Raw genomic sequence first — 13,141 nt, 5'->3', positions numbered from 1 at the left:
CTCTGAACCCCACCAACGTGGAACTAACTTCGCACACAAACCCAACACATCCAGCTTTGCATACTGGCAGGGTTTGGGGGTGATTGACCTTAACCTCCAGGAGTTATAGTTCACCCATATTCAGTGAACACTGAACCCAACTGATGACGGATCTGGACCAAACTTGGCACACAAATTCAACATGACCAACTGGGAATACTGATGGACTTGGGAGATAACTGACTTTGAACTCTGGGAGTTATTGTTCACCTGTATTCCATGAGCTCTCTGAACTCCACCAACAATAGACCTGCAATTAACTTGGCACACAGACCTAACATGGCCAACTTTGCATACTGGTGGGCTTTGGGAGTGATTGACCTTGAAATCTGGGAGTTATCGTTCACCTGTATTCAGAGAACACTGAACCCAGTAGATGATGAATCTGGACCAAACTTGGCACACAAACCCAACATTGCCAACTGTGAATACTGGCAGAGTTTGGGGAGGATTGACCCAAGATTTTTGGGAAATGTGGTTCACCCACATCCTTATGCATTTTCTAATGGGAGCATTCATAAAAAAAACAACAGGAAAGACTGAGTTTTTTCTCTCTAAGACATAGTTCAACAAATGACCAAACTGGTATTACTTATCACCCATAAAGGGCCTTTTCAAATAACCCAGGCACCACCGGGTACGCAAGTTAGTCTCTAAATAAATGTAGCTGTAAGTAACTCACTAGAAAATAATGTACCTAAAAGTGAGTCTCCTTGAAAAATAATTTTATACCCGACACTGACCTAATTGCACTCAACTCTTAACAATTCCAAGACAAATTCATAGAGGTTTCAATTGTTATTGCTGTAGGCATACATTACTGTTTATTTTCACTTATGAATGACTGCTGTTGTGTCAATTTATTTTGTGTCACTTTTTTGTTGATTTAAGTTAATTTTGTCGTTTATCTTAATAATTATTGTTCATAGTTTGCACTATTATTGTGTTGTAAGCTGCTTTGAGCCCCCTTGGGGAGATGGAGCGGGATACAAATAAGGTTTTATATATTGTACTAGCTGTGCCCGGCCACGCGTTGCTGTGGCGAAGTATGGTGGTATGGGAAATAAAGTATTGGTGGTAGTTAAGGTAAAGGGTAAAGGTTTCCCCTGACATTAAGTCCAGTCGTGTCTTACTCTGGAGGTTGGTGCTCATCTCCATTTCTAAGCCGAAGAGCCGGCGTTGTCCGTAGACTCCTCCAAGGTCATGTGGGATGACTGCATGGAGCGGCGTTACCTTCCCACCGGAGCAGTACCTATTGATGCACTCACATTGGCATGTTTTCGAACTTCTGGGTTGGCAGAAGCTGGGGCTAACAGTGGGGGCTCTCTCCGCTCCCCCAATTCAAACCTGTGGCCTTTCGGTCCAGAAGTTCAGCAGCTCAGCGCTTTAACACGCTGCGCCATCAGGGGATATTATTTCCTAAAGGTTGTGAATATACAATATTTCTGATTAGTTTTTTTTGTTTGTTGGAGGCAAGTATGAATGCTGCAATTAGGAAAAATGATTAGGATGTAATGGCCTTGCAGCTTTAAAGCATGGCTGTTTCCTCCCTGAGTGAATTTTTTGTTGGGAGGTGTTAGCTGGCCCTGATTGTTTCCTGTCTGGAATTCCCTTGTTTTCAGAGTGGTGTTGTTTGCGATATTTTATGTGCTTCTACTGTCTGTGGCCCTGAGAAAACAGGATTTTCCAGACTTTGATGATGGGAATACTTTGTTGGGAGGTGTTAGCTGGCCCTGATTGTTTCCTGTGTAGAATTCCCCTGTTTATTTACTGTCCTGGTTTTAGAGATTATATTGTTCTGCATTATTCTATCCCAGTAATTATTTCATATTAAAGAAGAATCTCACTTATCCAACATTCGCTTATACAATGTTCTGGATTATCCAACGGAGTCTGCCTTTTCATAATCAATGTTTTTTAAATTCATTGTGATATTTTAGTGGTAAATTTGTAAATACAGTACAGTAGAGTCTCACTTATCCAACATAAACAGGCCGGCAGTACATTGGATAAGTGAATATGTTGGATAATGAGGAATTAAGGATAACCCTATTAAACATCAAATTAAGTTATGATTTTACAAATTAAGCACTAAAACATCATGTTAGACAACAAATTTGTCAGAAAAAGTAGTTCAGTACACAGTAATGCTATATAGTAATTACTGTATTTATGAATTTAGCACCAAAATATCACGATATATTGAAAGCATTGACTACAAAAATGCGTTGGATAATCCAGAACATTGGATAAGCAAGTGTTGGATAAGTGAGGCTCTACTGTAAATACTACATAGCATTACTGCGCATGGAACTACTTTTTCTGTCAAATTTGTTGTATAATATGATGTTTTGGTGCTTAATTTGTATAACCTAATTTGATGTTTAATTGGCTTTTCCTGAATCCCTTCTTATTATCCAATATATTCACTTATCCTGCCAGCCTGTTTATGTTGTATAAGTGAGAGTCTACTGTTTATTGATAATCTTATATTATCTGCTTAGAACTGGATTATATGAGGCTCCTTCTTCACAGCTGTATAAAATGCACACTGAAGTGGATTATATGGTAGTGTGGAGTCAAGATAATCCAGTGCAAAGCAAATAATATAAGATTATAAATGGGTTATATAGCTGTGTTGAAGGGCCTTGAGTCTACACTGCCATATAATCCAGTGCAAATTAGATAATCTGTGGAAGAAGTCTAAGTAAGGCCTAAATCTGCCTGTCCCCTAACTGAAATTTGGCTGTCCCTTGGTTGCTAGGCAACCAAATGGGCAGAGATTAGCCCTCTAAACTGGCAGCAATTGGATAAAAAAATTATTGCTCTCCCTCTAATTAGGACTTGATTTTTCTTTTCTTTTTGTTGTATCAACCTTGAGGCGTGGATGATGGGTTGTGTTGTCAAATTTTGAGGTTGGGGGGCCTGTACTTTTGTTGTTTTGTGAATTGCCGTGATGCCATCACTCTTTTATATATATAGATGACACAGCAAACAAGATAGATATGCTGGATTTCATTTCACAAAATCACAAGTCGAACACTTCCCCAAGTGTCTAGGACTGTGTGATGTATTTTCCGATGATGCGTGCAGATCCCAGTAGGGTGGCCTTTTGCAGTTGACAGATTGTAATTTTGTCAATGTTTATTGTTTCCAAATGCCAGCTGAGATCTTTTGGCACGGCACCCAGTGTGCCTATCACCACCGGGACCACCTGCACTGGTTTCTGCCAGAGTCTTTGAAGTTCAATCTTGAGGTCCTGATAGCAGCTGAGTTTTTCCTGTTGTTTCTCGTCAATGCGACTAAAGTTTTATATTATTATTATTATTATTATTATTATTATTATTATTATTATTATTCAAGTCATTTCTGGTCATCCAAAGGCAAACCTATCATGAAGTTTTCATGGCCTACCCTGGTCTCCGCAATCATAGTCCAACACACAATCACAGTTCAATGGTTAAATGCACAAAATTCATATGATACAGGACAAGAACATTAGAATAATTATGGCCAACTATCTATCCATCCTTCTTTCTTATAGTTGTGCTGTGTTTATCAACACCTCCTGCAGGATTTAGTTTCCAATATATTATGACAAATACTGACATGTTTATATATATGATGATGTGATTAAATCTTATCCAATCAACTCATTCAGAATTTTCCCGTTTCCCCCCTCCATATTCCATGCCCTGAATATTCACATAAACATTTCTGGAATCACTCCTGGGTTAGCTCAAATTGTATTGGTCTACATTAGTTGTTTTGAAGTTTGGAAAGCCACTATATTAATCTGATCCCTTTCTTTAATTTGATAATATTCTCACTGACATGCTAATGAAAGCTGAAGAACCTATTTGAAAAGCAGCCATTTCTTGCAGTAAAATGACTCATTGCAGTAGATTTCAGGAATCGTTTTCTACTTTTGGTTTGTTCTTTTCATCTTGATTTTTAACATGTAAGAGATTTTATTATAATTGAGCCACTAGATGGAGAAAGCAGGCCTTCTTCTAAACAAATGGAAAACATTTCTAAAAGAACACTATCATAGCCTAGAAGATTCTGCAGTGTTTTAAGAGAAATTGTACATCTTTGTGACCCTTAGTAACACAATACAGAGAGAATAGGAGAACCAGCAGAGAACATTCTTTTTCACAAAATAAAGTGTGCTCAAGTACCACTGATCTCAAGGGGTCACATATGAATAAATCCTTCATTGAATGAATACATATTGCACTTTAGTGGAGAATTCTGCAATACCTGAATCATGGAAAAACTGCTTCTTAAGTATACACTGGAGTCTAGACAAAATACCTGTTCTCTCCAAAGATGTTCTCCAAATTGTGCCTTCTACTTCATTGTATGTTATGTATTGGAACAAAAACTATAAAGGACAAATGCAACTTCATAGATAGTCTAAATGTAATAGAAAGGTCCTGTTAAACTTTTCAATAAATAGCAGTGTCCATTTGATTTATTTTTTTACATATAATTTAATTATATTCTCATTATTAGAAGGGCAGTAATTCCTTCTTTTTATGAGTTTCTCATACTTTTTAAAATAGAGATTAGATTCCCCATGAACAACATTAATAGGAAGGAAATAATGCTGAAGAGTCCTATTGCAGCATGCCTGTAAGTTATATGTCTGACTTATACATAAGTCATATAAAAATCCATAGTTTTAACCCCCAAAATCTGTCCTCGACTTATAAATGAGGTTGATTTATACATGGGTATATATGATAGGTCCAAAGTATGAAATTGCCCATGCTGCAAGCCATTGGGATGTCTTGACCTTTAGTCAAAAAAGCCCAAAACAGATAGTAATGCAATACTAAAGGAGCTGGGAGAAACATAGACCTTGGTCACTTTCACAGTTAAATCACTTTGGTACCCCATTAACTCCCACACTTCAATTCTATACAGAAACAGCAAACAAAAATATGGACCTTTGACTCTTTCACATTACATAAATGAAGTAATTTGACATTATGGTATTACTTTAACTGCCATGGTCCCATCCTATGGAATCCCGGAATTTGTGGTTGCATGAGGTATAAAAAATTCTCTATCCAAAAACTCTAGTTTCTCATGAACTACAAATCTCAGGATTCTGTGTGGTGCAACCATTAACGGAGTGAAAGTGCTATAACTGTACAGTGTGAATTCAGATTATATACCAGGCTTTATTCCATCAGTAAATAGCCTCTGTCTTTACCACGTGTGCCTGTCTGCATTTTGTATCACAACGCTCTTGCAATAAGCTTTGGCTGGGATAAATCCATGAAGATCAATGCTTTCATCTAGCCCAGATTGGATATTTAGAGTGCTTTGGAATGAGCACTGAATTTGTGAGGCACTGCAATTAGAAAGAGTGGAAGAAGTGACATAATTTCAGGGAGGTACAGATTGCCCTCTGAATAAGTTGTCCAGTTTAATGGAATGACTCATCTAAATGCATATTTGCATAATCAAAGACAGCCGAATTGCTCAAAAGAGAAAGCATGACAGATGTGTCGGCATGATGAACAGTGAACGAATGCTATATGATGCAGCTTTCTCTCACTGTTCATTATACAACCACATCTGTCATCCTTTCTCTTTATTCTGCTGTTGATGCTTTCTTCCCCAGCTTGATCACCTAGGCAGATGAAAACTGATTTCATATGTGAAAACCAAGTTGTGGGGTGAGGATAGTTTGGGAAAGTAGAACCATTGGTTATTCCAGTTATATTCCTTAGAAATAGGAATTAGATCTGTAGTAAATTCTTGCCTCTCCCCAAATGTTTGTATTTGAGTGAACACTGGCAAGAATTTCATGTTTCCATTCCACCTCCCCCTTTTTACAGGTTGAAGAACTTGAAGATCTTTGCCCAGATAATGATGCATCCCAGTATTTTGCTCCAATCCAAAATACTGATTGTACTGTACCCAAAACATATGTTTCTCTGATGCTTAGACAGTTGTTCTTGACACTTATTATGCTATGGTATGGCAAAACATCAGTTAACACTCTAAGTTTCAGTACTATCATCAAAATCTTTCTCTCCCCTCCCCATCTTGTTCTGCAGCTGAGAGCTCTTTCTGGACCAAACCTCATGATATAGAGTTTGTTCATTGTTTTGTGACTGAATGCCCCATGCCCAGCCCTTTCCAATTTCAGATCTTGCCCATCTTATCCCTTGTTCTGGTTATTGAGGTTTGTTTTGATTTATTTTATGGTTGTTTTTATATTTAGTTGTTTTTAATTGTTTTAAGCAGATTGCCATATGTTTATTATGTTTTTAAATGTGATTTTTAGCTCACAAACTTTGTTGTGCTGGGCTTGGTCCCACTTGTAAGCCACTCCGAGTCCCTTCTGGGAGATGGTGGCGGGATATAAAAATAAAGTTATTATTATTACAGTAGAATCTCACTTACCCAACATAAACGGGCTGGCAGAATGTTGGATATGCGAAAATGTTGGATAATAAGGAAGAATTAAGGAAAAGCCTATTAAACATCAAATGACATTGATGGGGGTGGGCTGTGGCGCAGGCTGGTAAGCAGCTGCTGCAATAAATTACTCTGACCATGAGGTCATGAGTTCGAGGCCAGTCAGAGGCGGGGTGAGTACCTATCAATTAAAAATAAAATATAGCCCCTGCTGACCTAGCAACCTGAAAGATAGTTGCATCTATCAAGTAGGAAATAAGGTACCACTTATAAAAAGTGGGGAGGCAAGTTTAACTAATTTTCAATGTTGGAATGAGGAAGTGAGGAAGTGCCATCAGAGTGGATGATGAAGCAGTTGCTCCCCCCTGTGGCCAGAATCAAACATCCCCTCAGGAGAAGGTTAAATTGCCTCTGCGTCTGTCTGTCTGTCTGTCTGTCTCTGTTTGATGTGTTTATGGGCATTGAATGTTTGCCTTATATGTACATAATGTGATATGCCCTGAGTCCCCTTTGGGGTGAGAAGGGCGGAATATAAATACTGTAAATAAATAAATAAATAAATAAATAAATTTTACAATTTAGGCACCAAAACAACACGTTTTACAATAAGTCTGCCATTTGTTTGGGAGCGTGGCTGCACTTGTGTTGTTGTTGGGTGTGTTGGCCTGCTGCGCATTGCTGCCTAGAGAAACAATTGTGGATCCGGGTAGGAGGCAAACTACATTGGATAATACAGAATGTTGGATAAGCGAAGGCTGGATAAGCGAGACTCTACTGTAGTCCCTTATTTGAGCCCTACTGAAAATTTGAAAAGGTGATCTCAGAAGCAGATTTTTTCTTCCTTTCAAAGCAGAACTGGAGTCAGGTTTTGTCTTGTTGCCTCTCCTTCTTCATTTCCTCCCGCTACAATCAGAAAAGGGCTGTGGCAGAGCCCCCAGGGTTTGAAAGCTACTTTCCAGGAACAGCACAGAAATTCAACTATTCTTTAACCACCTAAATTACCTCTCATTTAGCAATTCTAGGCATTCCACCAAACACCATTCACTCCCAATATTCTCCAACCTTAACCCAAAGCTTCCTTGACGTGAAAAGGTTCCCTACTCCTATCTTTTGAGACTGAGGGTTCTTTGTTATTTTTCAGAGAATCTGGAGTCTTTTTATTATCTTCTAACCACCCGGGCTGGAAAAATCTAGAAAGGCCACACTGAAATCACCACACCATTTAAGCAATCTTAAATATTTAAATCTCAGAATATTTATATGGAAGACTGAGCAGCCTTTTTGTTATTCTTTTAGTTGTCTGTCATAGGCAACCATAGATATACAAATATATATGCATCCTATAGGGAAAAAAACATTTCATAGCCAAATCAAATACCATATCTTGTCTAATAAAATAAAAAGACACTTACTGGCCCTTGTTCATGCAAACAGTCTTCTTCCAAGAGGTTCTGTAAAATAGTGGATACAGGTGATTGCCATCAGATTACTTCAGCTATTTGATTGCATCAGGTGGTATTCTTTAATGGGATACATGAAGCTTTCTGTTTTATATTTTGTGCTTTAGGAAGTCGCTATATTTACATTTTTCAAGTCTTACATTTTGCAAACTAGAAGGTAAATTAACATGCAGCATGTCAAAAGTCTTGGAAGACTTTAAAAAGTTACAGTTCAGTCTAGAAATTATTGAAATGTGTTGGGATAGGAGGTATGTCTAATACTACTTAAGTAGGTATATGTAATATGCTAACTTGTTTCCTCTTTTCCACAAGCAAAATTTACAAGGAAAATGTCTTATTAAAGGCACTCACTATTCTGTCATGCAATTTTTTTAAAGTGAGACATTGTGTTTTCTTTAGTCATGAAGAACAGCTTCAAGAGTGGGAGCTCTGGAGATAACTGGGATTTTCAGAAAGAGGAGATGACATTAATTAAACTTGAGGCCATTGGCCTTTGCAGGCCTTAGCACTTACCTTTGCTAAAAGTAAGCCCAAAAGACAAGCTGTACAGCAAATATAGTATGTGCGTCTCACTTCTTTGTTGACCAGAAATTATTACAGGATCCAGTCATATGTCAAATCTAATATGGTGCCTGTTAAGGATTAAATTCTTCAGTAATTTTCTACTTGAAGCAATCAGTGAATAATTTAAATAGTCTTTTTCTTGCTGCAACATAGTCTTCAAAAACATGTTTTCAAACACTGTAGTTCAGAACATATTCTGTGCAAAATATGTATGTGATATTTGTACACAGAAAAATAGTATTCCAAGGCCTTCTGCACAGAACATGTTATTCCTGGAAAATTGTATAGTCTATAGGTTTCCAAGCAAAACTGGATGTCCTTAGTGTAAATACTTTTGGTGCTCTCTCCCAAAAATTCTTGCCAACATGCTCTAAGCAGCTTCTTCCACTGTTTGCTTTATGATCTGTAAAGTGGCTCTCAGCCTTCAAGGATGATCCATTTAGGTATGCTGACTTTAGATTTTGAGAGGCTCACTGTTAATAAAACATTAAATTTCTTGAACCTAAGCAAAGTAATGACTGCCGGGGGGGGGGGGGGTTAGCTCAAAAGCAGTGGTTTTCCACTGAAGGCCGCTGATCCATAATTTGTATTTGCTGTGGATAGAATTCCAAAATAAACCCTGTGCTGAATTAAGCATGAAAAGCAAGCCACTTCTCAAACAAATATAGCTGCATATTCTCATATGATCCCATGCTAATCTTGGACAATCAAGTAGTGTTTCAGCCTTGCTAGCACTCGGTAGTCAGAGTTCAGATTATGAAAGATGTTCACTGTCTCTCTTTCTCACTTGTGCTCTCTCTCCTCCGCCCCCACGCCACACACCAACTCGGTTACAAATCCTTTCATGGTCCCTTCTCTGGGTTTTTCTTCCCAGCAGAGCAGAACACATGCAGAAGCATGCTGCAACAGTGTGATCAGCTGAATCCAATGCTGTCCCAGAGGGATGATCCGGTAATGGGAATCTACACACCACAATCAGTTTTAATTAAATAACTGAAGCATACTTCTCATTTAGCCTGGACAGTGGCAAAACATCCAAGATCTTCAAAAGTGCCTTACACATGCCAGGCAGATTAAGTTGCTCTTGAAAGCATTTCACCTCCTGTCTCAGCCAATTGAGAGAAAGGAAAGACAGTATTGGCCACAAAAGACTCTCAGATTCCATCAGTAATTATGGAAATACCAGTGCAGAGCGATGAAAAGCTTGCTTTTGGCTTTGCATCATAAAGCTTTAGTGGGGTATTTTAATGTCTTTCCCTCCAGTTAGCAGCTAATAGCTGGACAAAAAGATTAATCCGAAGCTATGGCAAATCAGTTCAGAGTGTATGAGCAGTTTTGTTTTTGTCATTTTGACCATATTATAAATAGTTTATGAACAATAACGATCAAAGTAGAAGTATTTTGATGAAATTCGTATACAGGTGGAGGGGAGGTTGATTTCCCAATAAGAAGTTTGCTTCCCAATAAAGTTTCCTTCAATCCCTACTCCCTGCCCCAATTTCTAGCACTATCATAACTTAAAATACTAAATGAGCATAGCCAAATACATGCTTAAGTGGCAAAAGAAAGAAATTAGATAAAGTTACCAAGAGAATCAAAACACAGCAAGACCCCTGGAACTGTGGAACCCACATCCGTGGTTTTAGTTACCCACACCTGTGGGAAAATAGTCTCTCTAGGCATTTTCTAGATGATTCTATGGCAGGCCTGCACAACCTGTGACCCTCAGCCTTCAACGCCCAGAATTTCTGGTCACTGGACAAGCTGGCTAGTACTTGCGGGAGTTGGAGGCCAAAATAGACGGAAGGCAACAAGTTGTGCAGGCCTATTCTATCGTATACTTTCCCTGAATGTTGCCATAGCATTGCATGGGAGGACCTAGAAAATTCCAAGACAGAATACCTCTCTAGGAAACTCTAGGTCCTACACAACTCTGTGGTATGCTACAACCAGAACTAAGATAATTTAATGGTGTTCAATCATATCTGGTGGTTATCTGTCATAGACACTTCAGTTTACTATATAAGAATTATATGTGGGAATGATTTTCAATCATAGAATCATAGAATAGTAGAGTTGGAAGAGACCTCATGGGCCATCCAGTCCAACCCCCTGCCAAGAAGCAGGAAATCTCATTCAAAGCACCCCTGACAGATGGCCATCCAGCTTCTGCTTAAAAGCCTCCAAAGAAGGAGCCTCCACCACAGTCCGGGGGAAAGAGTTCCACTGCCAAACAGCCCTCACAGTGAGGAAGTTCTTCCTGATGTTCAGGTGGAATCTCCTTTCCTGTAGTTTGAAGCCATTGTTCCGTGTCCTTTTGGAGGAAGGAACTGGCAAAACCACATCTGAGTATTTCTTGCCCAAGAAAACCCTCCTTCTTTTGCTTCACTGACTTTCCTGCAGCTCAAGGTGGTTTTATTATATTCAACTCTCCAGCTTTATTCATCAAAGTTTGTGGGAGTTGGGAAAATAATACAGAAATAAAAGAGATGTGGGACTTGTGGAGGGAGATCATGAGTTCATAGACACACTGAAGGTCCATATTCCTACAAACTCCTGTTGCAGTTTGCCACTGAATTATGGTGACTATGAGATTCAACATCCAGTTTCAGTGGCAGTTCATATTTGCTTTAGATAGTTATTGAAGGCCCACTTTCCACATCCCTGGTTTCATAGTTAAGTGATGCCTTAACATAACTCTATACAGTCTAAATGCAATACTACTATATAGATATTTTAATTTTTGTCCAACACAATTGCTCTCAGTACTGTATTTAGTGGATCCACATATGTGGTTTTTATAAAGCCTAGGGGCAAGCAGGTCATATTACGACTTTTACTTCCTCTAGATAGTCACATAAATTTTAAGGTCATAGTTATTGTTGTCCCTCAGCTCTCAGAAACCTTATCAACATGATGGGAGATGGAATCCAACAAAGTCTGAAGAGCTGACCATAAGTTACCCACCCTTTACACAGGCTTCTAAATATGAAAATTCTGTGTTCGTACAGTATCAGCAGAACCAAAACTAATGTTGGCACTTGATATTTAAGGATTTACAAAAAAACTTGGGACATACACACCAGCTCCAAATGCAAAGAAGAAACTTTTGTCAGGATACTCCTCCAATAGATCTTTCACCCTCTTGCCCATTGGCTCATTCCGTTTGTAGATAAGCTCCTGTCAATCTCCACAGCAGTGGTGTGTTCATGTGGCGGCAGAGTGGCATTAATGAAGTTTGGAACTTGAGAAGTGTCATGTGCTAGAAATTTGGCAACTAAAGGAAAAAATTGATGGGGAGGGCAGAATCCTTATTTGTCAGACAGGTTCCACAGAGAGGTCTTGACTTTTTTCTGAAAACCAGGAGGGAGGAGGCCGATCTAATATTGCTGAGGAGGGAATTCCATAGTTGAGGGGCCACCACTGGGAAGCCCCATCTCTTGTTCCCACCAGTCACACCTGCGAAGTAGGTGGGACCAAGAGCAGGGCCTCCCTGGCAGTTCTTAATGCTCAAGCTAATTCATAGGGGGAGATACGTTTGGACAGGTAAGCTGGGCCAGAACCGTTTAGGGCTTTATAGGCTAAAGCCAGCACTTTGAATTGTGCTTTTTAGCAAACTGGCAGCCAGTGAAGCTGATGTACCAGTGGGATTGTATGCTCCCTGTACGCTGCTCGGGTGAACAATCTGGTTGCCACCAGTTGAACTACTTGAAGCTTCTTAACAGTCTTCAAAGGCAGCTCCACATAGAGCGCTAGTCTGTAGACTAGATTATGGTAGTCTGTAATTAGTTCTCTGGCTTCTCATTATACGAGATAGGTCATTACACACAGAGTTCTTTCATTATTTATCTTTTCCTAAGGTAAATCCAATAGCTATGATAAAGGTAAAGGTTTCCCCTGACGTTAAATCCTGTTGTGTCTAACTCTGGGGGTTGGTGCTCATTTCCATTTCTAAGCCGAAGAGCCGGCATTATCCAGAACACCTCCAAGGTCATGTGGCCGGCATGACTGCATGGAACGCTGTTACCTTCCCGCTGGAGCAGTACCTATTGATCTACTCACATTTGCATGTTTTTGACCTTCTAGGTTGGCAGAAGCTGGAGCTAACAGCAGGCACTCACTCCACTCCCCGGGTTTGAACCTGGGACCTTTCAGTCTGCAAGTCCAGCAGCTCAGCGCTTTAACACACTGAGCCGCTGGAGGCTCCAAAAATCCAATAGCTGCAAGGTCTCAATTCCTTCAGACAAATTCTCCCCTTGATTTCAGCCTTTTTATTTTCACCACATCCTCCTTGTTCTGCTTCTCATTCACGTCTCCCCCCTTCCCCTTCCTCAACTGTGTTTTCAAGTTTCTGAGCCCTAATTTTTCTTCAGCACACTCTGCTGACCATAAACACTTTCTATTCCCATGTGCTCTACTACTTTCTACCAGCTTCCCTGCCTTTCTTTCGATTTCACGTTGGTCTGCACCTGGGCCCCTTTGTCAGGACAACCCTATTACAGATATGTACTGTTAAGCATTTATATGAAGATGTGCCTGAAAGCACTAGGTGTAAATCCTATTATATCAAAAAATACCATGTGTGGGCCTTTTTATGCCAGGAATAGTGTGATCCATATTATAAGCACCCTGTGTTT

General features: G+C 39.4%; 1 long non-coding RNA gene across 1 annotated transcript in view; it reads right to left on the bottom strand.

Annotated features, from left to right (window-relative positions):
- LOC103280979 (uncharacterized) overlaps positions 1–13,141 on the bottom strand; it is a 232,780-nt gene that overhangs the window by 42,894 nt on the left and 176,745 nt on the right. Inside the window, exon 4 of the long non-coding RNA XR_009999885.1 lies at positions 7,893–7,931. This is a non-coding gene — a long non-coding RNA (uncharacterized LOC103280979). The remainder of the gene's footprint in view (positions 1–7,892; positions 7,932–13,141) is intronic.

Source organism: Anolis carolinensis, chromosome 6 (assembly GCF_035594765.1).
Source record: "Anolis carolinensis isolate JA03-04 chromosome 6, rAnoCar3.1.pri, whole genome shotgun sequence".
Lineage (NCBI taxonomy): Eukaryota > Metazoa > Chordata > Lepidosauria > Squamata > Dactyloidae > Anolis > Anolis carolinensis.
Note: the sequence above shows the minus strand (reverse complement) of the source record. Positions and strands in the feature narration are given on the sequence as shown.